At 39.3% G+C, this 26255-nt stretch overlaps 1 pseudogene; it reads right to left on the reverse strand.

Moving 5' to 3' along the window:
• Positions 1 to 7619: 7619 nt before the first annotated feature.
• Positions 7620 to 24649, reverse strand: LOC115272624 (annotated as a pseudogene).
• Between the last annotated feature and the right edge of the window lie 1606 nt (positions 24650 to 26255).

A 26255-nucleotide genomic window follows, 5' to 3' on the forward strand; every position in this document is an offset into this window, starting at 1 on the left:
ATCTTTCCTATGAAGACACATTTTAATAAAGCATAAAAATTTTCAACCCTCAATTATTCATAGTTGCGTAGGGAATACTTAAGATTCTATTCTGCAGAAAAAAACCTATGCAGAGATGTATGCCTGTACTTTGTTGCCCAGGGGGATAGCACATACAGACTTGAGATTTGCATAGCCAGAGAGGTTGCTAGGTCTGAGACTTTATCCCCCTTTTTCCATTCATCTAAAACTTCAGGCCTTTAAAAATAGTTGTTACATGTATGGATCTGAAATGAGGATGACAAAAATCCCTCATGGTGTCAGAAGAATGAGATTTGCTAGTATGAAGAACAAAACAGCTGGAAGTTACTTGGACAGTATTCACATTCATTCAGGTGATAAGCTGTAAAAAAGGAAAGTAGGAAGAGACTTTGAATTAAAAAAATATATATAAAAAAATTGGTAGAGGCTTGGGAGCTTGACTAGGACACCTTAAATTAGTATTTAAACTGATTTCTAAATACCAGCAGGGCCATGAGAAAATCTATCATAATTCAAAAGTCAGTGGATACAGAGCAGTCTAGGACTTGAGACAGACCACCTTGCAATTCTTCTGCCTTCACTCATTGAATGGCAAACTGTAGGGGGGGTTCTATGGAAAAGAAATAGGATAAACAAATATGTGGGCCCAGAACAAGTAGGCCAAAGGGTAAACTGCTACATTTGGATGAAAAGTTATATATCTGGAGTGAGAGTTGAGAGCCAAAGCTGGAGAGACAGGTGGGGAATGTCTTAGGAATCCCCAAGCCACCCTCAGTTTCAGTGGTTTGCTAGAAGCACTAGCAGAACTCAGAAAAGTTGTTGTACATACGATTTCGGTTTAGTACAACAGATACAGATGGAAATCAGCAAACGTGAGCAAGTGCATGGAGCAGAGTCCAGGAAAGACAAGGTGCCGGCTTCCAATTGTTCTCTCCCACTGGAGTCCTAGGGACAGTACTTAATTCTGCCAGAAACAATGTGTGACAACAGGTGGCCTACCAGGGAAGCTCACTGAAGACCTGACACCCATGGTTTTTACTGGGGGTCGGTCACAAAGGCCTGGGGCACCTGTCTCATGACCTTAGTTATCCAGTTTGTAGCCCCTCCAGAGATCAGACTGATAGAGCATCACCCAGAGCAATCACCATAAATCACATTGTTAACATAGACTATCTGTCCAAGGCCCCCAGATAGTCAAAATCCCTCTTATCAGGCAGGATAATCTGAGAGCTTAGAGGTTATCTTCAAGACACTGTCAAAGGCTAGTCCTTTCTTTTAGAATACGCAGGGTTTAAGCACCTCAGACCTGCTTAGGTAACCTTTTACTGCACAGAGGCTAAACCATAGAGGGTTCCATGGGAGGTCTTGCGTGCCAGAGAGGGAATACACGGCTCAATCTAACAGCAGAATTTACAATGGCTGAAGGAGAAAAGGTTGGAAACTATACGACCAATTTCAAAATTTGTATTCATCTAAGTAAGATATCCTGAAAAGGTATGAGTACAGAGGAGCATTTTTAAGCAGAGGACTATATGATGACATCTATGTAAAGTTCAGTCAGGCAGCTAGTGTAAGGACTATACTAAAACATCAAGAACAGGAAAGCTTTGGGGGCATGTGGGTGGCTCAGTTGGTTCAGTGTCCAACTTCCACTCTGGTCATGATCTCACGGTTTTGTGAGTTCGAGTCCCATGTTAGGCTCTGTGCTGACATCTCAGAGCCTGGAACCTGCTTCAGATTCTGTGTCTCCCTCTTTCTCTGCCCCTCTCTCACTTGCTCTCTCTCTCTCTCTCTCTCAAGAAATGATTAAACATTATTTTTTTTTAAAGAATAGGAGAGCTTCAATCCCCACATAAAAACTTCAGGCAAGAAAGCACAGTGAACTCCCACCACAGCCCATAACCTATCCATAGAGATGATCCCAGCATTTCTCCATAGTTGGTCTTTTGAAATGATTTCCAATTCCATTTGTCTAAAGTGATCTTCTACTAAAAATAAATATTGTGGTAATACAGTAACTTTTAAAATAACTAAATAGTTTTCCTGATATCTATTTCCTTTTTTTTCCATTTGGCCCTTTTCACCATTCCAGCAGTCAAACTGTTTTCAAGGACTTAGGAAATGGCTATGACAGACTCAAGAAGAGAGAAGAGGGAGGAGGAGGAAAGGAGGAAGTCTCCATTTTGATTTTTATCCATTAAAAGCTTAGGTACATATATGTGCGTGTGTGCATGTGCGTGTGTGCATGCGTGTGTGTGTGTGTGTGTGTGTGTGTAGACACAAACAAGTCAGCCTGGCCTAGCCTTCACTTTTAAGGATACCCTATTGAAGGGAAAGGAAGGAATAAATGAAAGGGCAGCCATGATTTTGTGTGTCCCAAGGGGAGGAGCTCAAGAGGAGCTCTGAGAGGTAGCATGATGTGCTGGGAGGAGAACTGAGCCCTCATCCTGGAAGGATGGAAGGCGAAACGACTCCATGATGCCTAGAACAGTTCTCATAGACAGGACTTAAGAGAACCTCAGGGACTCACCTATACCCCAAACATGGTCTAGAAGAATGACATGCATGCTCCCCAGAGTAGCTGGAATGTGAAGAAGCTAGTGGTCAGATCCTAATGGCCATGTAGATGTAAACGGATGTCTCTAGGGACTCTTTTCATACACCTGATCAAGCCCTGAGTAGAACAATAGGGGTCTCCGAGGATGCCTGCATAATTACATGACAAAGAGGACTCCACAGGCGGGCCCTTGTCTCCTAATGCTTTGTTATGAAATAAACTCCCTGGGCTGTAATGAAATTCAAGGAAGATATTAAGAGTTTGACCCCCAGGGCACCTGGGTGGCTCAGTCCGTTAAGCGTCTTTGGCTCAGGGCATGATCGGCCGGGCATGATCTCACAGTTTGTGGGTTGGAGCCCCACGTCAGGCTCTATGCTGAGAGCTAGCTCAGAGCCTGGAGCCTACTTCAGATTCTGTATTTCCCTCTCTCTCTCTGACCCTCCCCTGCTCGCACTGTCTCTCTCTCTGCCTCTCAAAAATAAATAAAAAACATTAAAAAAAAGAGTTTGACCCCCAGATTGAAATTAATTTTCTAACATCCTCCAACAGAGTGGCATATTAAAGAAACCATCAGATTATAAAAAAACGTTAAGCTATACTTTTCCTACATGTTGTGGATCCAGACCTGTACCAATTACATGACTTCCTTACAGTGTCTACGGGGTGTCTCAGCTGTTTTGAAGTATGTTCGCCTTGTACCCTGTGCCTCTTGGCCTCATTACACTGTACATACAAAGTTTTCTGTCTCAGTGAGGGAAGGAATTGGGTCTTACATACCTATCTTCCACGGTGCCGGGCACAGCAATTGAGATACCCAGCCTCAGTAAATTTGATAAAAGAATAAATGTTATGTTAGAAAAACAACAAGTATGGGAAACTGAAGTGGGTGAAAACAGACCACAATGCTGCCCGTTATGCCAAGTTATCCAATCAGGTTTCCGCCAAATCGCCAGTCGGAATTTTTTAACACAATTTGACAGATTTGGTCAGCAAATATATGAATCAATGAGTTGTTTTAGATTTGAGTGGACACAGTCTGACAGCCAGTGATAAAGTAAACCCGACAAAAGAAGAATTTTTATTTTTATGATGTGGGAAATACATGCTAGGATGAAAAGGCCCTATTTCCACTAGAGTATGGAAAGTAGCCTCTAGACTGCCAGGCCTTTCACTTCTGTGGTGAGATGTTTCCAACTTTCTCTCCTATATATGTTGGCTTCTCATAGATTCTAGTTGTGAAAGGCCTTAAACACACACACACACACACACACACACACACACACACACACACATACACACACACCACAAACTCAGCCAGGTATTCAGATAGAAGCCACACAAAATCCCTAACAGTCAAAGAAGAAACAGAGCAGAAGCCAAAAGAAGAAAACAAATTACCCAAATTTATAAAAACAAAGCAGGGTCCCCCCTACTTCTGAGGAACAACACTCTCTGGAAAAAGAAATGAGACCATGCCCCTTTAACATTTTGCAGACTGCTAAAGGCAAATGTATCCTTCCAAAGTTAAATATCACTCCCTTTTCCCTCTAGGTCTAAATTTAACTTTAATTTCTGATCAAACTAACTGTCTGTAGGATGACAGAAATTCATTATCATGTAGAAAAGCATTTCTCAGAGTGGCATGTACCAAGGAGAGGAAGAAAAACAGAAGAGCCACATGAAAACCACAGGCTCAGGTTCATGGCGAGTTCTCTGTGAACATCACAGAGGGCTGTGATTTATTAATATTCCCAAAATTTCTCTGTAATTTGTTAGATGGATATTTAGCTGAAAAAATTAAATTTTGCCACAGAGTGCTGTTTGAGAAATGATTGACTAGTTTCAATGGAGGAAGAATTGATGTGTGCAATTGGCAGAATTTTAAACAAAGCTTAAATCGGCCATTTTCAATCTTGACCTTGTGACACAGTTGAAACCCATCCCAGAGCAGCCCTTCTATGCCTGCACACAGAAGTCCCTGTGGGGAAACATGACTTCTATCATCATTTCCAAAGCCCTCAGGACTGCAAACCCTGATTCCAGAGGTGATTTCTCCAGAACAATATAGTAGAAGATATAGTAAAGTCTATCATGGCACTACTGCTATGGAAATGAAGTGAAAGATAAGTTAGTCTAACCTCCTATATTATACTGAAATCTTTTTTTTTTAAGCTTTATTTATTTATTTTGAGAGAGAAAGAGACAGTACATGTGGAGGAGGGTCAGAGAGCAAGAGAGAGAGAGAGAATTCCATGTAGGACTGTCAGCATGAAACCCAATGCCGGGCTTGAACCCACAGAACTGATATCATGACCTGAGCTAAAACCATGAGTTGGACACTTAATCGACTGAGCCACTCAGAAGCCCTGATACTGAAATCCTTCCTATATCATTGCCAAGCAATCAGGCAGTTTCTGTGCGACTGAACAAGTAGTCCATTTCACCTTTTAATAGGGACCACTTTTCTCTAAACATCCATTTCAAATATAACAGATTGTTATATTTGAGAAAATTCACTTCTGATGATGTTACAACCACAGCACTAGTATTAGCATTGGTGTTTTCAATGTGTCAGGCTCATGCTTTTTACAAATCCAAAATTAGTACAAAGTGAATATTAATTTTATGTTATAATGAGTTTGAATTAAAAAAGAAATCACAATAAATTACAAATTTTGAAAAAATTACAAGTACCAAAGATATGACAAGATCCAGACAACATAAGATTTTTCTTAAATACCTTCACCACACATATCTATAATACATTCATCCTTCATATTTTGGCTACACTCTCTTTGATCACACATATACATGACAATAATTTTGTAATATTTCTGATGGTGATGATAGAGTGATAATTTTGCCATTTCTCTAGCATGGTTAATTAAAATTTGCTTTTATTATTTATAATTTAGAAAACCTTTAATACCTCCCCAACCTATTAATGATAATATCAGCAAAATTTATATAATTACTGTCATGCTTGGGAAAACCTGGATCAAGGTCCTTTCATGCCCAAGCCATAAGATCCCAGGCTGACTTCTGGCTCCATCGAGTAAAACATGGAATTTTCTCTGCCACCCACAAAACACAGCATCTCGTATCTATGTTGCTAACGTCCTTCTCAGAGCCTAGGAAGGAACCCTGGTAAATGAGCTTAATTAGCTTCTCGGTACATGCACACTGCCTATGAGATAGATACTACAGTTGATGACCCACCCATGTTTCAGATGAGAAAAGCAATGTTTAGCAAAGTTAATTATTTTATAAAGCCACCTGTTAATGCTTACTTGGGGAACCAGGGGAAACTTTATTTCTAACCTCTGTGATGTCTGAACCCAGTGAAAACCACTTCCAGTTTCCCCAAAACTCAACCTTTCATGACTTTGCAGCCCTCCTGGCACTATCTTCCCACCCATCCTCTTCTTCCCCCATAATTTTGTCAACACACACACACACACACACACACACACATGGACACACACACTCTCACACACCTCCACACAAACTCACACATGCCCATAGACTCACACACAGTCTTCTACCTAGAGAACTCTCCAAGTTATTTTTCAAGTCTTAGCCTTGACATTCCTTCCACTCTGAAGATGTTCTTGGGAATGGACATGGGGTTTTGTCAAATGCTTTTTCTGCATTTATTGAGATTTCTAGAAGCTATTTCTCTTTCAGGAATGCCTGGCTGACTCAGTCAGTTAAAAACCTGACTCGATTTTGGCTCAAGCCATGATCTTGTGGTTCATGGGATCAAGCCCCACAAGGCTCTGTGACGACAATGTGGATGGAGCCTGCTTGGAATTCTCTCTCTCCTTCTCTCTCTGCCCCTCCCTCACTTACTCTCTGTCCCTCAAAATAAATAAATAAGCGTTTTTAAAAAAGATATATATATATCTTTTATTCTTTTAATATGGTATCTTAAGTTGATTTGTTGTTAAATGTCACCAACCTTGCTTTTCTGGAATAAATTCAAATTAGTCTTCAGGAATCTTTTTGTTACATATGGCTGCATTCAGTCTGCTAAAATTTTAATCATAATTTTTACAGGTACATTCGTGAGACTGATCTTTTCTTTCTCATTATAGCTATGATTTGGGTATTGCTATGCTCTGAATGCTTGTATTCTCCCAAAATTTATGTTGAAATCTTAATGACCAATGTGATGATATAGGGAAAGTGGGAGCCTTCGAGAAATGATTAGGTCATGAGAATAGAGCCCTGATTAATGATATTAATCCCCTTATAGAAGAGCCTGCAGAGAGCTCCTTCACACCCTTCAGTCCTGTGAGGATAAATGAGAAGTCTGAAACCCCTCAGAGGGCCCTCATCCCGCCATGCTGGTACAGGGATCTCGGAATTCCAGTCTCTAGGATGATGAGAGGTACAGGCTGTTGTTTATAAGCCCCCCAGCCTGCTGTTTCAGCAGCCTGAATGGGCTAAAAGAGGTATCAAGATTATTCCAACCTGGTAAAACCCAGCAGGATGTTTCATCTCTCCTCTTCTCAGGAAAATTTTGAGTAAGATTAGCATGATCTTTCCCCCCTAACTACTAGAATTAACCAGTAAATCTACTGTGGATATAAAGTATTTTGTGGAAAAGATTTTAATGATACATTCAAGTTCTGTGATAATCACTAGACTACTCAAGTTGTCTCTTCCTTCTTTTGTCAGTTTATAAAGTTATGTTTCCCTAGTAACGTGTCCATCTTACCTATAGCTTCAAAGATTTTTGGCGTCACTTTTTCCCAATAATCTCATATGATGTAAGTCTATAGGTATTTTTCATTCATGATATTACCAAAGGCCTTTGCTTCATTTCTTTAGGAGTCATGCCAAAAGTCTGCCAAAATCATTGGTGTTTTTGAAGAATCAAGATGCTTATTGATCTCTTTATTATATGTTTGCTTTCTATTTTATTAATTTTTGCTCTTACTTCATTTCTGCCATTCTGTACTTGGTGATTGTGATTTGCCATTCTTTTCTTGAAAATGTTTTATTGAGATGGTATATTCATCTAATTTTTTTTTTAAGGTTCACTAAATTTATTTTAAAAATCATAAAACGTTTCTTACAAAAGAGCATTACATTCTGCACACTGCTCTGAATAGATGCCAGGGACATATGGACTATTACTGTTACTTTTCCTCCCTGTCCCACCCCCCCCCAAAATGTTACAGTGACCACAAAGCAAAGTGTTCACAATAATTACATGGGGGAAATTTTTTCCTTTAAACCATCAACAATGAACAAAAATTAAAATTCACTCACTCTGCTGCTGCTTCAAAATTTCAATGTTAGTTTTTGCATGCCCTTCCCCTCCCCACCCTGTTTGTAAGGAACTAAAACATTACGTCTGGTGAACAGCAAAGATTTCACTACACCTCAAATGCAGAACACCTATGAAGCAGAGGAATGTTGGCTTTTTAAACAGAAGCAGATAAAAAAAAAAAAAAGATGCAGGACTCCTTCCGTTCTTCACCAGTCTTAGAAAAACTTTCCAGAATACTGCTTCACACTGTTCTGCAACAAATACTGTGCATTCTGTATCTGGTCCTGTGTTCCTGTAATAGTAATGATCCGATCTTCCGACCCTTCTAAAGGTTCATCAATTTTGATCAAAGCTCCTGACTCATGACGGATTTGTTTAATCCGCTGACCACCTTTGCCAACAATAGATCCAGCCAAATCTTTGGGAATAGTTACTTGTGTAGTAATAATAGGTCCACCAAGATCACCATATGAGCCACGACCCCCTGCATAGGAATAATCATATCCAGAGCCACCCTGTGGTTCATAAGCCATTTGCCATTCTGATGGGCTCCATGTATCTATTGCAGAGTCCCAAGTTTCATCAGCACTGAAACCAACCACGAGGTCTCCAGGTCTTCCTCTTCTGTCACAGGCCATTTGATCTCCTCCTCTAGGTGGTTGGGGTGGAGGAAGAGGAAGATTCCGAGCTCTGCTACCACCCCGGCCACCTCGTCCAGGAGGAGGTGGAGGTGGCCCACGACAAGGGCTCATGTCGTCATAATCTCTTCTAGATGGAGGCATAGGACGCCCACCCCGACCAGGAGGCATTCTGTCAAAACCACCTCTCCCCCACCTGGGAAATCCCACAGGACGTCCACAGCGGTCATCAAACATCATTGTAAAACCACCATAATCGTAGGTTTCATGTAAAAATTGGGATCATAAGGCTGTGCACGTCCTTTGATGGGAGACTCCGAAATAAGATCAAGGATGATCTTGATGCACTCTACAACCCTGTCAGGTTTTCCTCCAATAAGAACGTCTCCGTCAGTAGAATGAGGACAGCATTCCTGGAAAAGCTTGATTGTTGTCTGCGTGTTCTCTCGAAGTTCTTTTATTTTAGCACCTTTGACCCCAATAATTCCTCCTGCCAGACTCTGATGAATCAACAGTCTCAACTCACAGTCAAAGTCGCTTCCTTTATAGTGTTGGTAATTTAAGCATTCCACAGCATCAGATTCCAGCGGGAGCTGGCTGGTTGCAGTGGGTGATGGCAACTGTATTAAATGGACACACCAATCAGGTATTATATATCCTGGCAGAGCAGAACTGAAGTGTTCTGGGCGGGACCAACTGACACCCTAGTCTGCAGTAGCCTATAGGCCGCAAAAAAGCAGGACGTAGGCGAGGTTGCAGCCGCAGAGAAACAGGGGATAATGGCTTCTGCAGTGCTTTCGCCTGGAGCGCCCTCCTCCTTTCTCGTTTGCGCACTCACTAGCGACAGAAGGTGGGGGCGGGGGAAGCCTCTCAGGAGAACTGAACGCTACCTCGTTCACCAGCACAGGGAGGGGGCGGGGAAGGGAATTCACCTAATTTTTAATTTTTCCATATTAGTTGCTCTGGTTGCTATTTAAATTAGGCTTTAGTTTTAACATTATTTTTTAATGCTAAAAATCATTGAACATGATTTTTTTTGGTTTATATTATTCTAAACTTTTTCCTGTGATATGTCTTTCACTAAATTCTTCCAGTACTGCTCAGTGAGTAGTATATTTTCTCAATTATTTGCATCTAAAATATCTCTTCTTTTCTTTGGTTGTGCATGAAATCCAGATTGACAGTTATTTTTCCATTAGCACCATGAAGATATTATTCCATGATCTTCAAGCAGCTATTTTGCTGGAGGTCTGTCCTGATCTTGACTGTCATTGCTTTCTTACTTGGCCTTTTCATTTGGATTTTTCAAATAATATTCTCTTTGGTGGTCTATAGTTTCGCTACCTTGTTTTATTTATTCCCTTCAGAAGTTGGTATGCTTCTTTAATATTTATATTAAATTAATGAATTATTAATATTTCTGCTATCTATATTGGAAAATTATAAGATGACATTTTTTCTCATTCTCTTTATTGTCTCATTGTATGACTCTTATTCGATTTGCATTAGTCATAAACATTCTTTCGTCTCTCTAACATCCACATCAAACCTGTAGGAAATTTTCACTGTCTCAAAAAAAAATAAATCCAGGATCTGATTATTTATTTTTAATTCTGCTGCTATACCCTGGTCCAAACCATCATCATGTATTTCCTAAATTTTTGCAAGTTTCCTCATTGACTTATTGCTCTATCTTCTCCTTACAGTTCATTTCAAAGCAGCTGCATGAACAGCCCAGGTAAAAAATATTTCTCAGATGATGTAACACTTAGTCAAAAATATCCAATGGCTTCCCATTTCACTCCAGATAAAAGCAAAAGTCCTTATAGTCCTATAAGATCTGAAAATATCCTCCCCTCTCCCATCTGTGTCTACTTCTATGCCTTTGTGTCCCTCTGCTCTGTTCTCCAGTCCATTCCAAACCAACTGACTTCCTTCTTGCTCCTTTAACATCTAAGGATGTCCCCACTCCTTTCCCTTTGTCTAGAAGACTCTTTCCCAAGATGTCTGCATTACTGACTTCTCTTTTTGGATATCTGCTCCAGTGTCAATTTTTTCCGTATGCTAGGAAAATTCTTCTTGACCGTTCTACTAAAACTGCAATAGTACATCAGCATTTCATCTGCATTTGCTACCATATATCATGCCCAATCCCAGGACAGTTACCAGTATCTAAACTGCTGTGGATTTTCGTTGCTAAAGTTCTTTATTATCTCTCATTTTCCCCATAAAACATACACTCCAATGAGGACAAGTAGGTTTTCGTTTCCCCCTCTCTCTTCAGTAACACTTCCTAGCATACGGAAAAAATGTCATATATGCAGTGGGTGCTCTCTTACTAGCGTTTGCAGAATGAACAGATGCATTCTCCATGTCCTTTAAACTCTCTTTCATATTTTTTCCTTTTTGTGCTCCATATTGGTTAACGTCCTCATATAAATCTTGTTATATTGACTCTCTTCAGTTGTGCCTAACATGCTGTTCAGACATAATTATTTAATACTCAGTGTTGTTTTCCAATTTTGTCTCTCTACATCTTTTAACAATAGCTTTATTGAGACAGAATTCACATACCATAAAATTCATCTCTATATATTTTTATTTGATCAAGTTTTGTTATTTTTCTACGCCCTTTGGAATTTTTTGTAGTAATCTATTTTTGTCATTATCATTTGCATTCTTTCTTCTCTTTTTAAAATTATTTTAAATGTAAGATTTCATAGCCCTCATCTGAAATTCTTGGGTTGCAAATCCTCCAGGTCATTGTCTATTGTATAGCACGTGGTTAGTAATTTTTGTTGTGAGCTTATCTTCACTGCAGAGTCTTTCATTGTGTAGAGTCCATTTGTTCTGTGTCCTGGGAGTATCCCTAAAACAGGCTCTGTGTGTGTCTGCCAAGAGCTCTATGGCTTTCTCTGGGTCAGTACCAGACTTATATTAATCGCACAAAACCAGTACTGCAGGAATTGGAATCTGCACCCATATATGAGGGGGCCTTGAATTACAGATTGCTCAATGGCTATGTTTGCTTTTTTTCCCCATTCAGAGCCAAAAAGTCACACTTCCAACAGCTTTACTTTGGCTGGTAGAAGGTGTTTTTCTCGTCATCTTTTCATATGAGGGCAGCCTTTCCAGGACCTCAACTCTGCCTATACAAGGCTCCCCCAGGGTCTCTATACTTCTAGCTTTAGCAATTTGCCGGGTTTTACATTCCTGCTTTGTTTCTAGCATGTAAGAATTTCCACTTCTTTCTTTTGAGCTCAAATACCTTTTTTTCTTTCTTTCCTTTTTTTCTCTTGGTCATGTTGTCTGTACCATTTCCACATATTTGTAGTAGGGGTCTCTTACTTGGGTCAATCAACCATATTGGAGTTAAAAGACACCAGTTAAAGTTTTTTATTTATTTATAAAATATTAGTACAAATGTATTCTAAGAGAACTTAAAAACTAAACCTTAGCATATTGAATTAAGAATCAATTAAATATATAGTTTCTGGAGATAGTCTACATGATATTGAATCCCAACTTTGCTTCCACTTATCTACTCAGCATGAGTACATTACTTGACTATCTGTGTATCCCTTTCATGAAATTTAAAAAGGCATAATAATAGCACCTAAATTTTAGGGATTTTGGAACATTAAATGATTTTGATACTCTTAGAGAACTTAAAGTAGCACCAGGACACACAGTGAATGCTTGATGAGACTTAGTTGATATCATCCTTCTCTTCATCACTATTGTATTAAATTCTGCACATGGAGTCCATCCCATATATTTTTGTGAACAGCTTATGGTCAGATGTCATATTCATTTTTCCTACAAATATGTCTGGCAAATAATTAGTATTCCTAAAATATTTGTTAAGAGTTGTTTTAAAAAAACGTTTAATCTATTCAAAATTATGACACATTTTTGAAATGTATGCTAGTAAAAAACAAGATATTAGGTGCTGCTTATCAGTTACTCAAGTCAAACTATTCCAGTTCCTAGTTTTAATCATATAAAAATAATACTCTTCAGGGCACCTGGGTGACTCAGTCAGTTAAGTGTCTGACTCGTGGTTTCAGCTCAAGTCATGATCTCACAGTTTGTGAGTCTGACCTCCATATCAAGCTCTACACTAACAGTGCAGAGCTTGCTTGGCATTCTCTTTCTCCCTCTCTCTCTGTCCCTCCCCTGCTCACCCACACACATTCTCTCACAAAATAAATATATAACTTTAAAAATTAATAAAATAAAATAAAATAAATACCTTCTTCAATAAATTACTCAGAGAAGTTCTATAGAAAACCTAAAAAATAATATAATTTAAAAATGAAGTTTTTTGGGAACAAAAGACAGGTGGTATTTCAATCAATTAAGTATAACAGGACTATATATTTGATTTAAATATGGTTAGAAATGGAATAGAGATAAAAAATAGAAAGATGTATCACATACAAATAATGTATTAGTAATAATCATTGTATCTAAAATCTCATGTTATACACAAAAAATAAATTCAAAATGGATTAAAGACTCAAATAGAAGACCTGAAACCATAAAACTTTTAAAAGAAAACAATGGTAGTAATCTCTCTGACTTTAGCCTTAGTGACATTTTTCTAGATATGTCTCCTCACACAAGGGAAACAAAAACAAAAATAAATGATTGGGATTATACAATATAAAATGCTTTTGCAAAGCGAAGTAACCATCAACAAAATGACAAGGTGATCTCCTGAATGGGAGAAGATATTCACAAATAATAGACCTGATATGGGGTTATTATCCAAAATATATAAAGAACTTATACAACTCAACACCACAAGAACCACACACATAATCTGATTAAAAATAGGCAGAGAGGAGCACCTGGATGGCTCAGGCAGTTAAGTGTCTGACTTTGGCTCAGGTCATGATCTCACGGTTTGTGGGTTCAAGCTCTGCATTGGGCTCTGTGCTGACAGCTAGCTCAGAGCCTGGAGCCTGTCTTTGGAATCTGTATCTCCCTCTCTCTCTGCCCCTCCCCTGCTCATGCTATCTCTCTCTCTTTCAAAAATAAATAGGGGCGCCTGGGTGGCTCAGTCGGTTGAGCCTCCGGCTTCGGCTCGGGTCAGATCTCACGGTCGTGGGTTCGAGCCCCGCATCGGGCTCTGTGCTGACAGCTAGCTCAGAGCCTGGAGCCTGCTTCCAGTTCTGTGTCTCCTTCTCTCTCTGCCCCTCCCCCTCTCATGCTCTGTCTCTCTCAGTATCAAAAGTAAATAATAAAAAACAAAAAAATAAATAAAAACAAAAATAAATAAAACATTAAAAATTAAAAAAAAATAGGCAGAGAATCTGAATGGACATTTTCTCAAAGAAAACATACAAATGGCCAACAGACACATGATCAACATCACTAATCATCAGGGAAATGCAGATCAAAAGCCACAATGAGAAATCACCTTAAACATGTCAAAATGGCTAGAATCAAAAAGATAAGAAATAACAAGTGTTGGTGAGGATGTAGAGAAAGAGGAATCTTTGAATGTAAATTGGTGCAGCCACTGTGGAGAACCTTACGGATGTTCCTCAAAAAATACAAAAGAGAAATACCATATGATCCAGTAATTCCACCACTGGGTATTACTCAAAGAAAATGAAAACACGAATTCAAACATATATATACATCCCTATATTGATTGCAGCATTGTTTACAACAACCAAGATATAGAAACAGCCTAAGTGTTCATCTATAGATAATGGAATATTATTCAGCGATAAAAAAGAATGAGATTTTTGCCATTTGTGACAACGTAGATGGACCTAGAGGATATTATGCTAAGTCAAATGGGTCAGATAGAGAAAGATACATATCATATGATTTCCTTTTTTATGTGGAATCTAAGAAACAAAACAAAGAAACAAACAGAAACAGTCCAATAAATACAGACAATAAACCGGTAGTTGCCACCAGAGGGGAGGGGAGGGGAGGATGGGCAAAATAGGTGAAGAGGAGTGGGAAGTACAGCCTTTCAGATACAGAATGGATACGTCAAGTGAGTAAGAGGTACAGCACAAGGAATATAGTCTGTGTATATAGTCTCTCTCCCTCTCTCTCTCACTCTTTGTGTCTCTCTATTTAAATATAAAATCGACATTATTAGTAAGAAAAATTAGGAAGTGGGCAGAGGAATGGTGACAAGACTAAGATATGTTACTTTCCTCATTTTTTATAGAGAAAAGCTAAATAGACCAGACTAATATTTTTCAAGTTGTTCTGACTCTAACCCACAGATTATGCACATTTTTCATTACTCTCCACCACAAACATATGCAATTTTCTTATCCAACATCATGATGTATATATATATATTTGATTGTAAGATAAAATGAGTTTTTAATGCGGGCCATGGCTAAAAAGACTTGAAACACACTGCACTAAATTGGTTTTATGTCCCACTGTGTGGGACACACAAAATGTGACACACATTTTAAAATGGTGAATTTAATCTTGTGTTTTCTTGATCTTGATAATTAAATGTATATTGGTTCAAGTGTTACTTTACTAAAACACATCTTTGAAGTAGAATTTTTTGTAAGGATGTATAGGATATATTTAGTAAAAGAAAAGAGTCAAGAAGGAAGCATAAATGGAAACCATAAATGAAAATGTAAAAATCAAATAAAACACATTTGCTCAAAATAGATGAAAGTAGGTTAAATGCCCTAATGATAAGATTAATACCCTGAAATTAGGTTCAAGTGACCTGATCATGTGCTGCTAACAACAATAATAAAAAATCAACAAAATTTGTGATTATAAGGTCTACATGTCTAGTAAAAACATATTAAAATAAAAGTGTGGTTTAATATATCCAAAATCAGCTCTGGTAGAATTCCAGAGAAAATTCAGTTAAAAAGACAAAGGGTTGTTGCATAAATAAAGAATATAATTCACATGAGAAAATAAATCTTTATAACATATAGGATTGATGTTTTTTATTTTTGTATATCATTTATATGAATGCTTTTATAAATATTATATTAGTTATTTATTGCTGATTAATTATTATAAACGTAACAGCTTAAGCAACAAGTATTACATCATAGTTTCTGTGAGTCAGGAATTTAAGAGCAACTTAGCAAGGTGGCTTTGGTTCAAGGTCTTTCATGAGGTTGCAGTCAGGATGTTGATTAGGGCTGTGGCCCCAGCCATTACTGGGGCTGAGGACTGATCTCCAAGATGGAGCATTCACGTGACACTGAGAGAGGGCCTCAGTGCCCCACCCTGTGAGCCTTCCTGCAGGTCTGCTTGAATGTACTCAGAACACGACGGCTGGCTTCCCCTAAAGAGAGTGATCTCAGAGAGAAGGAAAGGCATAAAATTGTTTTATGACCTAGTCTTGGAGATCCCATACAAGCATTTCTGCTATATTTTATCAATTGCACAGAAAAATTCTGAAACAATGTAGAAGACAATCATGTATGTAAAGGCCTGATATTTGGAAGCAGAAATTATTGGAGCTCTTCTTGGAGGCTGGGCAAAAAACAAAACAAAACAAAACAAAACACCCATAAGATGCACAATGACTGTAAAGTTTCAAATCATAAAGTAAACTATATAAAATAATTAAACATAAAACTACTCACTAATAATTTTAAAAGCAAATATTTAAAATGATATCTTTTAGATTAAAAAAAAAGTTGTAAGTCTGAAAAGCCAAATGTTGGTGAAGTTTAGGAGTTACAGAACTCTTAAATTTCTGGTAGAAGTATAAGCAGTTTCAGTCACAGTAAAATTCAGAATTATCTACTAAAATTATATTTCTGAGTTTCCTAAGATCAAAACATCAGAGTTCATTTGGCCTTTGTGATTGCTCTACCCTAGAGAACTTCTTGCATCTGAGGACTTATCCAAGAATATTTTTAGCCACAATTTGTAATAGGAAACAAAACAAAAAACTAGAAGATCAGTGACATTTGTTTATGCTTGTGTAGTGAATTGTGATTGACTTCTAAATTTTCTTTTTATAAAAATTCAATGACTAGGGGCACTTGCCTGGCTCAGTTGGTTAAGCATCCGACTTCGACTGAGGTCATGATCTCACGGTCTATGGGTTCAAGCCCCATGTCAGGCTCTGTGCTGACAGCTCAGAGCCTGGAGCCTGCTTTGGATTCTGTGACTCCTTTTCTCTCTGTCCCTGCCCTACTTGTGCTCTGTCTCTTTCAAAAATAAACAAACATTTAAAATTTTTTTAAAAATTCAATGGCTAATACACAGTCTAGAAATAACATGAGTAAAAGGAAGACAGAGTTAAAAATAAGGATTTTATATGACTGTTTTATGATACAATGCAGAAAACATTATCCCTTAGCTTTCCAATCACATGTTGAAATGTAAGAAAAAAGGTCCAAGTTTAAATCCAACTTAATAGTGCTCGGATGGCTACAGTGACCTTGTTTAAGTGTCAGCTCTGGGGATAAAAAGGGCAAAATTGAAATGCAGTTTTGCTATGACCCTGGACCTAATAATGGGGTTGACACTAAATAATGAAACCTTTCCCAGAAGATATAACATTTCCAAACCCAGCAGTTCTCAGGAGCCACTTTGACTCAGACTTCCTGGAATCTAGAATACATAGAGCCATTATTGCCAAAAATAATTTTCAAACACCTCACTGGCTTATAAAGTGTGGTACCTTAAGGCATCACACATCTGTTGCTATGGTTATGAGTTGGCTGGAGGAGAAACAGCAAAGTAGGTGAACTGTTTTCCATGTCCTTCTTCTCTTCTCAGCACCCTCATTTCCTGAGCTTTCTCCTGTACTCTCTGCCCAGTTCCACCTCTCCTTGTCAAGGTCTCAGAGTGACTTACCCAGTACTTTCTGCTTTGACTGGCTCTGCCCTGGTCACCCTTGATGCTCTTGGCATAGACCCAGCAACCCAAGGGCTAACATCAGGGCTTGGGCATGGCTCGGTGTGAGGGCATGTCAGGCTGGAGCCTCTTCAGTTGCTACAGGCCACTTTCAAGATAAGAAATGCTTCTTCCTTATGAGGGATGATGGGCCTTATCTACTACTTGACAAGTTTCCCCTTTCCTACAATTTCCCTATGGATATCAATTCTTCCCTAAGAATATGATATATCCTTCAAAATAAATCAACTTAGAGTCTAACAGTGGGTATAGACAATCAAGCCTGCAATGACTTTATGTTTTGATGACCATTTCAAGTAACAGCTAACACATCCAGAGCACATGCTCCAGACACTGTTATAAGGGGTTTATGTATATTAGTTCATTAGGCTATACATAATTCAGCCTTTTTTAGGTCAAAAAACTGAGGCATAGAAAGGTTCAATATCTGAGTCTCTGCTCTTACATAGTCCCTGATATTGTTATGAGTGCTGTGGAAGCTGAATTAAATCCTGGGTTTCCTTCAGAAGCTACAAGAAGAAAATGTAAGCAGCAGAATTTAAACAGCATCTTTCCCACCATAAAACACAAGGATTCAGGGGTGCCTGGGTAGCTAAGTCGGTTAAGCACCTGACTTCTGCTCAGGTCATGATCTCATGGTTTGAGTTCAAGCCCCTCACTGGGCCCTGTGCTGACAGTGTGTGTGGACCCTGTTTCAAATTCTCCCTTTCTCCCTCTCTGCTCCTCCCCTGCTCATTCTCTCCTCCCTCTCCCTCCTTCCCCCGTCCCTCTCTCTCTCTCAAAACAAATAAACTAAGTGCCTGCACATGCACACGTGCACACATACATGCACACACACACACATACATGCACACACAGACACCAGGATGCACCTTCATAAAACACCAGGAATTATTCACTAGGATTCTGACTGGTGGGACAGAGACCCCTCTGATCTCACTCATGATAACTTACCACTCCCACAGATGCAATCTCAAAGAAAATAATCTTCCCTTAGACAAAAAGGCTATTCTTATAGCACAAAGGTGGATGACCTGGTAGGCCCTCCAAATTAGCCCTCACTGTCCACTTATGGTAAACTGAGGGAGGCAGACTTTCAACAGAAGGCTGTCCTCATGGTAACAGTTCAGATACCTCATCCTTAACCAATACTTTCACTGTGGGACACGGCTCTCTCACCATCTTGCACATATGAGGGTAACAACAACAACACAGCATCGACAACACCAATAATTATTCCTCGGTTACTGAGCACTTTCTGTGTGCTAAGCACTAAGCACTTTACATGGATGATATCCATAAATCCTTAGAATAATACAGGACAGAGGCTTTAGTTATTTTAGTTTTACAGATGAAGAATCTTTATTTTTTTATGTTTTTTATTTATTTTTGAGAGACAGAGAGAGAGCCTGAGCAGGGGAGGGTCAGAGAGAGGGAGATACAGAATCTGAAGCAGGCTCTAGGCTCTGAGCTAACTGTCAGCACAGAGCCCAATGTAGGGCTTGAACCCACTAACCATGAGATCATAACCTGAGCCAAAGTCAAATGCTCAACCAAGTGAGCCACCCAGGAGCCCCCAGATGAAGAATCTTAAAGAAGAGGATATTTTTTTAAAACCCACACAGATCTTAAATGGCCCATCTCCAAAGCCTGTTGCATACGATCCCTCCTTTTAGTCCTTCTACCAACTCAGGCACTCCTTGCTTGAGAACAGTGCATCTGGGGGACAGGCTGCCACTCCAAATAAGCCAATCATCCTTGCCCACATGAGCCCTTTGAGCCTCATGGCACCACTTCTGATAAACTCAAATCCCAAAGGAAGACACACATTTACTCTGTGTAAACTGGCTCCCAAGTATTTCTCAAATAGATACAGTTTCATAGCTTTTAGGGACTTTTCATGTTGAGATTTCCCAGTGTTTCAGAACTAAGAAATTGCTCAAACATCCAAATAAATGATTCAAAGAAAAGGAGCTAATACACCTTGAAACACTGGTAAGAAACTGTATCATTCTAGGGGTGCCTGGGTGGCTCAGTCGGTTGAGCATCCGCCTTCGGCTCACGTCATGACCTCCCGATTCATGGGTTTGAGCTGTCAGCACAGAGCCTGGAGCCAGCTTCAGATTCTGTGTCTCCCTCTCTCTCTGACCCTCTCATGCTGTCTCTCTCTGTCTCTCAAAAATAAATAAAAAACATTAAAAATTTTTAAAAAAAAGAAAAAGAAATTATATCATTCCAGATGTCTATTAACTAATGCCCAGATCCCTCAGCATCCCGTCTCTGACTCCAGGGCCACTCTTGGCCTTCAAGCCCATGTGCCAGGAACACTGACATATCCCCACTCGTCTCACACGGTGGGATATTTTTCTCTGCCGTTTTTCTTGCTGTGCCCTCTATCAGGAGTTGCATTCTCCCATTTTAGATATTTTCCCATTTTTAAGGGCCAGTTTGAATTCATCCTTCTCTACGCTGCCAATCTCAACAGTCCCATTTGGGACTCTTTCAACTTCACATCTCTTTCAACTTCACACAACCACTGCGTTTTCCGTAAGCTTCTTAACTGGCCCTGCCACACTGTGGTATGTGTACTGGCTTAGAGTTTTTACAAGTATTCCTATCTCTTTTACTAAATTTTAGTCTCCTTATATAAATTTTTAAGTGTGTGTGTGTGTGTGTGTGTGTGTGTGTGTGTGTGTGTGTGATTTTTATCCCAGGACCTACCTCGCTCACAATTTCTAGCCCATAGCAGAGACTTAAAATAGATTTGCTAAGTAAGCAAAGAGTGAATGAATGAAATTTTCTCCCCGGTGACCTTTATTAAGAATATAAATCTTGCCTAAGGAATTGGCTAAAAGACAGAAAATTTCACCTCAAGTACACATTTCAAAAAACAGAGAGAGAAAGACAGGGAGAGGTATAAATATAAGTAGATATATATGCTTTCTAGTCAGGTAACAATAATAATTAATACATGATGGTCAACATATGCAAGGCAATGTTGTAAATGCTTTATCTATGTAAACTCATTTAATCCTTACAAAAACGCTGAGGAAGATACTATTATTATTTACACTGTAAAGATAAGGAAGATAAGGTACAAAGAGGTGAGTAATTTGTTTGAGATCTCAAAGCTACAAAGTAGTAAGTTGAGGCCTGCGTTATGCACTCCACCAGGCTTACTGCCAATGTTGATCTGTAGAACACTGAACATATAAGCATTTATTCATGCTGATGAATAGAAGAAAGACATCATTGATACTATATTTGATTTCCCATTCTTATCATAGCAGAGCAGTTTGGGACCATCGGCTCTTTTGCTAATCTCTTCATCCACCATCACCCAAAACAAAACACTATAAAGACTCATTATAATATGATAACAGAGAAAAATAATACAGTTGATAAGGAAGCTATTTCAAGATACCACTAGGTAAAACAGACTTGTGGACAGGCCTTCCTTAGATGGTAGCATGTATGATTCAGCATCAATAAAGCATGAACTTATTCAACTGATATTTGCTTAAAAGTAGTAATTCTCAGGGCACCTGGGTGGCTCAGTTGGTTGAACATCCAACTCTTAATTTTGGCTCAGGTCATAATCCTAAGGTCATAGGATCGAGCCCCATGTCAGGCTCTGCACTAAGTGTGTAGATTGCTTAAGATTCTCTCTCTCTCTCTCTCTCTCTCTTTCTCGCCCTCTGCCTTTCTCCCCTACTTGCCCTCTCCCTCTAAAACTATTAAAAATAAAAATAACTTTTTAAATGAAGTAATTCTCTTTTTTTCCATGTTGAAGGGAGCTTTAAAAAAATTATCAGCCTTGGGGTGCCTGGGTGGCTCAGCTGGTTAAGCTTCTGACTTCAGATCATGATTTCACAGTTCATGATTTGAGCCCTGTGTCAGGCTCTGTGCTCACAGCTCAGAGTCTGGAGCCTGCCTCAGATCCTGTGTCTCCCTCTCTCCCTGCCCTTCCCTGCTCATGTTCTGTCTCTCTCAAACATAAACAAACATTAAAAAATATTTTAAAAATCATCATCCTTTTCTTTTGGATCTTTCAAGAAATGATGCTTTTCAGGGGTGCCTGGGTGACTCAGTTGATTCAGCATCTGACTTCAGTTCAGGTCATGATCTCATGATTCATGGGTTTGAGCACTCTGTTGGGATCTGTGCTGACAGCTCAGAGCCTGGAGCCTGCTTCAGACCCTGTGTCTCCCTCTCTTTCTCTGCCCGTCCCCTGCTTACTTTCTGTTTCTCTCTCTCAAAAATGAATAAATGTTAAAAAAAAATTTTTTAAGAAAAAGAAATGTTGCTTTTCAGGCCAGGAAAACCTGATTATTTAGCTCTTGATGTCAGCTACCCAAAAAGAACTAGAAACTTTTAATTAAATGCTAACGTCAGAATTAAAGAATTATGAAAGTGCAACTCCATCAGTACTTAGGAAAAGTGTCTTTTTCCCTCCTGCATTTTTCTTTGAATCTCTATTTATCATTATCATACACAGTAGCCATCAGACTCCCTTTCAGCATTTTGAGCTAAGGGACAGTCTGCTTTATGAGTCTGAATACACTGTACAAGATAGGCTGTCACTTTCCCTAAATGTGGTAACCGGGGATGACCCCCAGTGATCCCCACCTCATAGCATTCTTACTCTCCTGTAGCCATTTTCCTCCATGCTGAGTGGGGCCGTCTTTCGTACGTAATAGGATATCATGGGAATGAGGTGGAGTGTGACTTGCGAAGCCAGGCCATAAAAGACATTGCGGCTAACATCTTGTTCTCTTTTGGATCACTGGCTCTGGAAGAAAGCAGTTGCCATGTTGTGAGTATACTCAAGTAGCCCTGAGGGGAGGTCTTTGTGGCAAAGACCTGAGGCCTTCTGCCAACAGGCAGCAAAGAACGAAGGCTTCATGCCAATAGCTAGCAAAGTGTGAAGCCTCACGCCAATAGCCATGTGAATGAGCCACCTTGGAACTGGATTTTCTAGAACGAGTCAAGTCTTCAGACGCCTGCAACTCTGGCCAACATCATAACTTCAGCTTCATTAGAGACCCAAGCCAGAACCACCCAGGTAAGTGATTTCTGATTTCTTGATCTCAATGTTTATTATTTTAAGCCATTAAGTTTTGAGATAATTTGTCATACAGCAATAGGTAACCAACATTTAGACTGATGATTAATTTTGCCAATGCTTTTTTAATGCATTATTACATTTTGTCCTCTCAAGAAGTCTTAAAAGTACTATTATAGCAAATTAAGGTAAAAAGCAATGGCACAGCTATAAAGTGCCTGAGTCGGCCTTAAACCCCTGTCTGCTTCCAAAGTCCAGTGTTTTAACCATTATACTGAACCATTTGATGCCCTACTTTTGTTAAATGACCAAAGTAACTCTGCCAGAACAGATGCTTATCAGTTCAGCTATTGGTCTACAAGGCTCTCCAACACCAGGAAATCTAAACTTCAGGCAGCGGTCAGTGTTTCAAAAGATTGTCTATGGTTTTTACTAGCTTATTAACTACTGTGAAAAAAGTAAGTCCTTAATACAGCCAACATAAGATTCATATGGCCTGTATTATGTAGCGGGTTACTCAATAACCCTTTCTCCTCACTGTCACTCTGGGGCTATTATCTGAGGAAGCCATTATTCCAATACCATACATTAAATTAGACTAGACTTACGAGTTGAGATTTGGCTGCCTATAGGAGGGTTCTTTTTATCACCAAGGTTTTTCTTGTTTAGGTCAAAAGCAACACGAACTGGTGATAATCATAAGCAGTGTCAGGTCATCCTAAGTGAGAGGGAGAATTATCTAGCAGATTGGAGAAACTTCCAGAAAGAATAATTTTTAGGGTTCTCATTTCTGGCTTACTACCATTTGTCTACCGGGTTGAGAAGTCCAGAAAGGGCTGGCTGACAGAGGGGCAATTTATCCATAACACAGGAGATGAAACAAATGTGGTTTTAAAATAATGATGATGAGTAATATTTTCTAGCCCGTTTACATTTATAAAATTTCTTTACATATATTTGCTTTCAGGATACATAATCATCTTTTTCTTTCTTTTTTTTTTTTTTTTGAGAGCAAGAGGGGGTGGTGTGAGTGAGGGGCAGAGAAAGTGGAAGAGAGAAAGAGAACCTCACAAGAAAGGGGCAGAGAGAGAGAGAGAGGGAGAGAGAGAGAGAGAGGGAGAGAGGGAGAGAGAGAGGGAGAGAGAGAAGCAGGGCTCACCCAAAGCAGGGCTTGAGCTCACCCAAAGACGGGTAAAACTCACAAACTGGAGATCATGACCGGAGCAGAAGTCAGACGCTTAACTGCCTGAGCCACCCAGGTGCCCCGTTATACTTAATATTCTACCGGCACCTGGGTGGCTCAGGCAGTTAAGTGTCCAGCTTCAGCTCAGATCATAATCTTGCAGTTTGTGGATTCAAACCCCACACTGGGCTCTGTGCTGACAGCTCAGAGCCTGGAGCCTACTTTAGATTCTGTCTCCTTCTCTCTCTGCCCCTTCCCCGATCATGCTCCATCTATCTGTCTGTCTCTCTCTCTTTCTCTTTCTCTTAAATGTAAAGAAAACGTTAAAATGTAAAGAAAAAACTATTCTATAAGAAACTGTGACAGTGTCAAAGATGATGAAAATGTCAACTATTATTACTCTGTTTTATAGAGGAGAGAATTGAGGCTCGTGGAAATCAAGTAAGTCACTCTCAGTCATGAAGCTAATCACAGAACCTGGAACTCAAATCCTGGGCTTGATTTCCTACTAAATGTTCTTACCAGAGCCCTCCTTATGTGTCACTCAGGTGGCATGCTGCCTTACCAATAGACCCTCAGTGCACTTTAGTATGTCTCAAAATGAGATTCGGCTTATTTTGCAAGTGCAGGAGGAAGGGCAGATGGCTTTTCACGGAGCCAGTTCTACACTTGCTTTACTTCCCTTCTTTCTTCTGTGGATATTAAACAAGCAAACAAAAGATTATATAGTAAATGGACTGTCATGAAACTAGATTCCAGAATGATATCCCAAATAGAGGCACATTTTCTCATCTGCTTTATTTCATTTTCTTCCTTGCAAATGGTGTGACTGTTTCACGGAGAGTACTATGCATAATAAATGGATCATGTATTATAGGCAGGATGATCATCTTGATACCCTTTCCCTGCTCACCTTCCTGCACAATTTCACTTGAATAATCAGAGCGAAAGGTGGGCGATGGCAGCAGGGATATCCCTGGCAGGGCCCTTCCTTGCCGACCATAGCTTAGTAATAAACAGCTCACAAAAGAAGTTTCTTTCACTCAATTTGGCTATATCTGAGCCCATTAATTAAAGCCAGATTCCTAGATAATTTCATGATACTTACGTGAGGGTTAGGTCAAGTTCTATTTTAAGAGGTAGACTGCAATTTAAATGAAGTTGTGGGTTCCTTTTTTTTCTCTCCTCCTCCTGCCCTCCTCCCTCTCTCGCCTCTCCCTCTCTCCCAGAAGTAGCACAGACACTGTTTAATGCCTCACTGCTAACAGGAGAACCATTTCATTCAGGGTGCTTGCTCTGGGCTTTTCCTGTCAATTTGTTTACATGCGTAAAGGCTTTTTGAAGAGCTAATAAACAGGTTTCCCGAGTTCCCCTCATAGAAAAGTAACCTCTGAGCCTAAACACAGGGATAGTCTCATGAGTCGTGTGTGTGTGTGTGTGTGTGTGTGTGTGTGTGTGTGGTTTTCCTTTATGACTGCACCAACACATGCATCCGTTTTGTTAAGAAGGTTACTTACAGAGAGAGTGTTGCTGCATCTTTTCATTCTGTCTTCCATTAGAAGGTAATGTTTAAATACATGCCTTTTCTAAAAAAAAGGCGGGGAGGGCACGCTGTGAGAGAGACTCTTGATTTACATTACTTTGTGTGGATGGAAACATATACTGATAAAGAAAAAAAGCACATTTCCATGAAAATATAAGCCTAGAAGTCGGTCTGAATTTCCCAGTGTCAGTATTACTTCTTACTGACTGATTTCTTTAAGCTTCCTCCCTTCTTTCCTCCCTCCTTTCCTTCCTTCCTTCCTTCCTTCTTTCTTTCCTTCTTTATTTCCTTCTTTCTTTCCTTCCTTCCTTTCCTTTTCTTTCCTTTTCTCTTTATTTCTGTGCGTTTCATAAAGTAACCTTATTCTCACTAAAATAAAATTATGCTTTTCCTCCAAGGGAATTAGGGTTGTAGAACTATGTGTTCAAACTATTAATATCCAAAGGACTCATGGTGAACTCCACAACAGGCAGTTCTGATATAAGTTGTCTCTCCCTGCAAAAATACGGTCTTCAGCTATTAAGTACAGCGGATGTGGTTTCTGAGTGCATGTTCAAAATGATTTAAATGCTTCATAATATATAACTGAATTTAGATGAATACACTTAAAATATTGCAAGCACATTCATTAATTAGAGTAACCTTTAGACTTCTATTGTTAACTAGAACCCCATTTTGAAATTTGGATGGAATTTTCCATTGCTTATTATAGTCATTATAGCTTATCACTGAGATGTGATATGCTGAAATTCCATAAATCTTACAGACTTAATTTCCTCAAAGAAGGCCGGCCTCCCTTAGTATTTTCATATAGTATTAGACAGCCTTTATGAAAGTGTAGAATTATATCAAATCTGACAAATGGTTACTTTTTAACTATAGAACTAAAACAAGACCGTAACAAATGTCTTCTGTTTGTATACACTAGTCTACATATTGTGCCCTGATGGTAAAAGGAGTCAGATTATTGCTATCAGAGTTAACTGGCATTTGTAATTGCAATCAAATGATGTCATAAGTATGGAATATTCTCCCATGTTGTTTTTCTGAATTTCCAATGTCAACA

Source organism: Suricata suricatta, chromosome 11 (assembly GCF_006229205.1).
Source record: "Suricata suricatta isolate VVHF042 chromosome 11, meerkat_22Aug2017_6uvM2_HiC, whole genome shotgun sequence".
NCBI lineage: Eukaryota > Metazoa > Chordata > Mammalia > Carnivora > Herpestidae > Suricata > Suricata suricatta.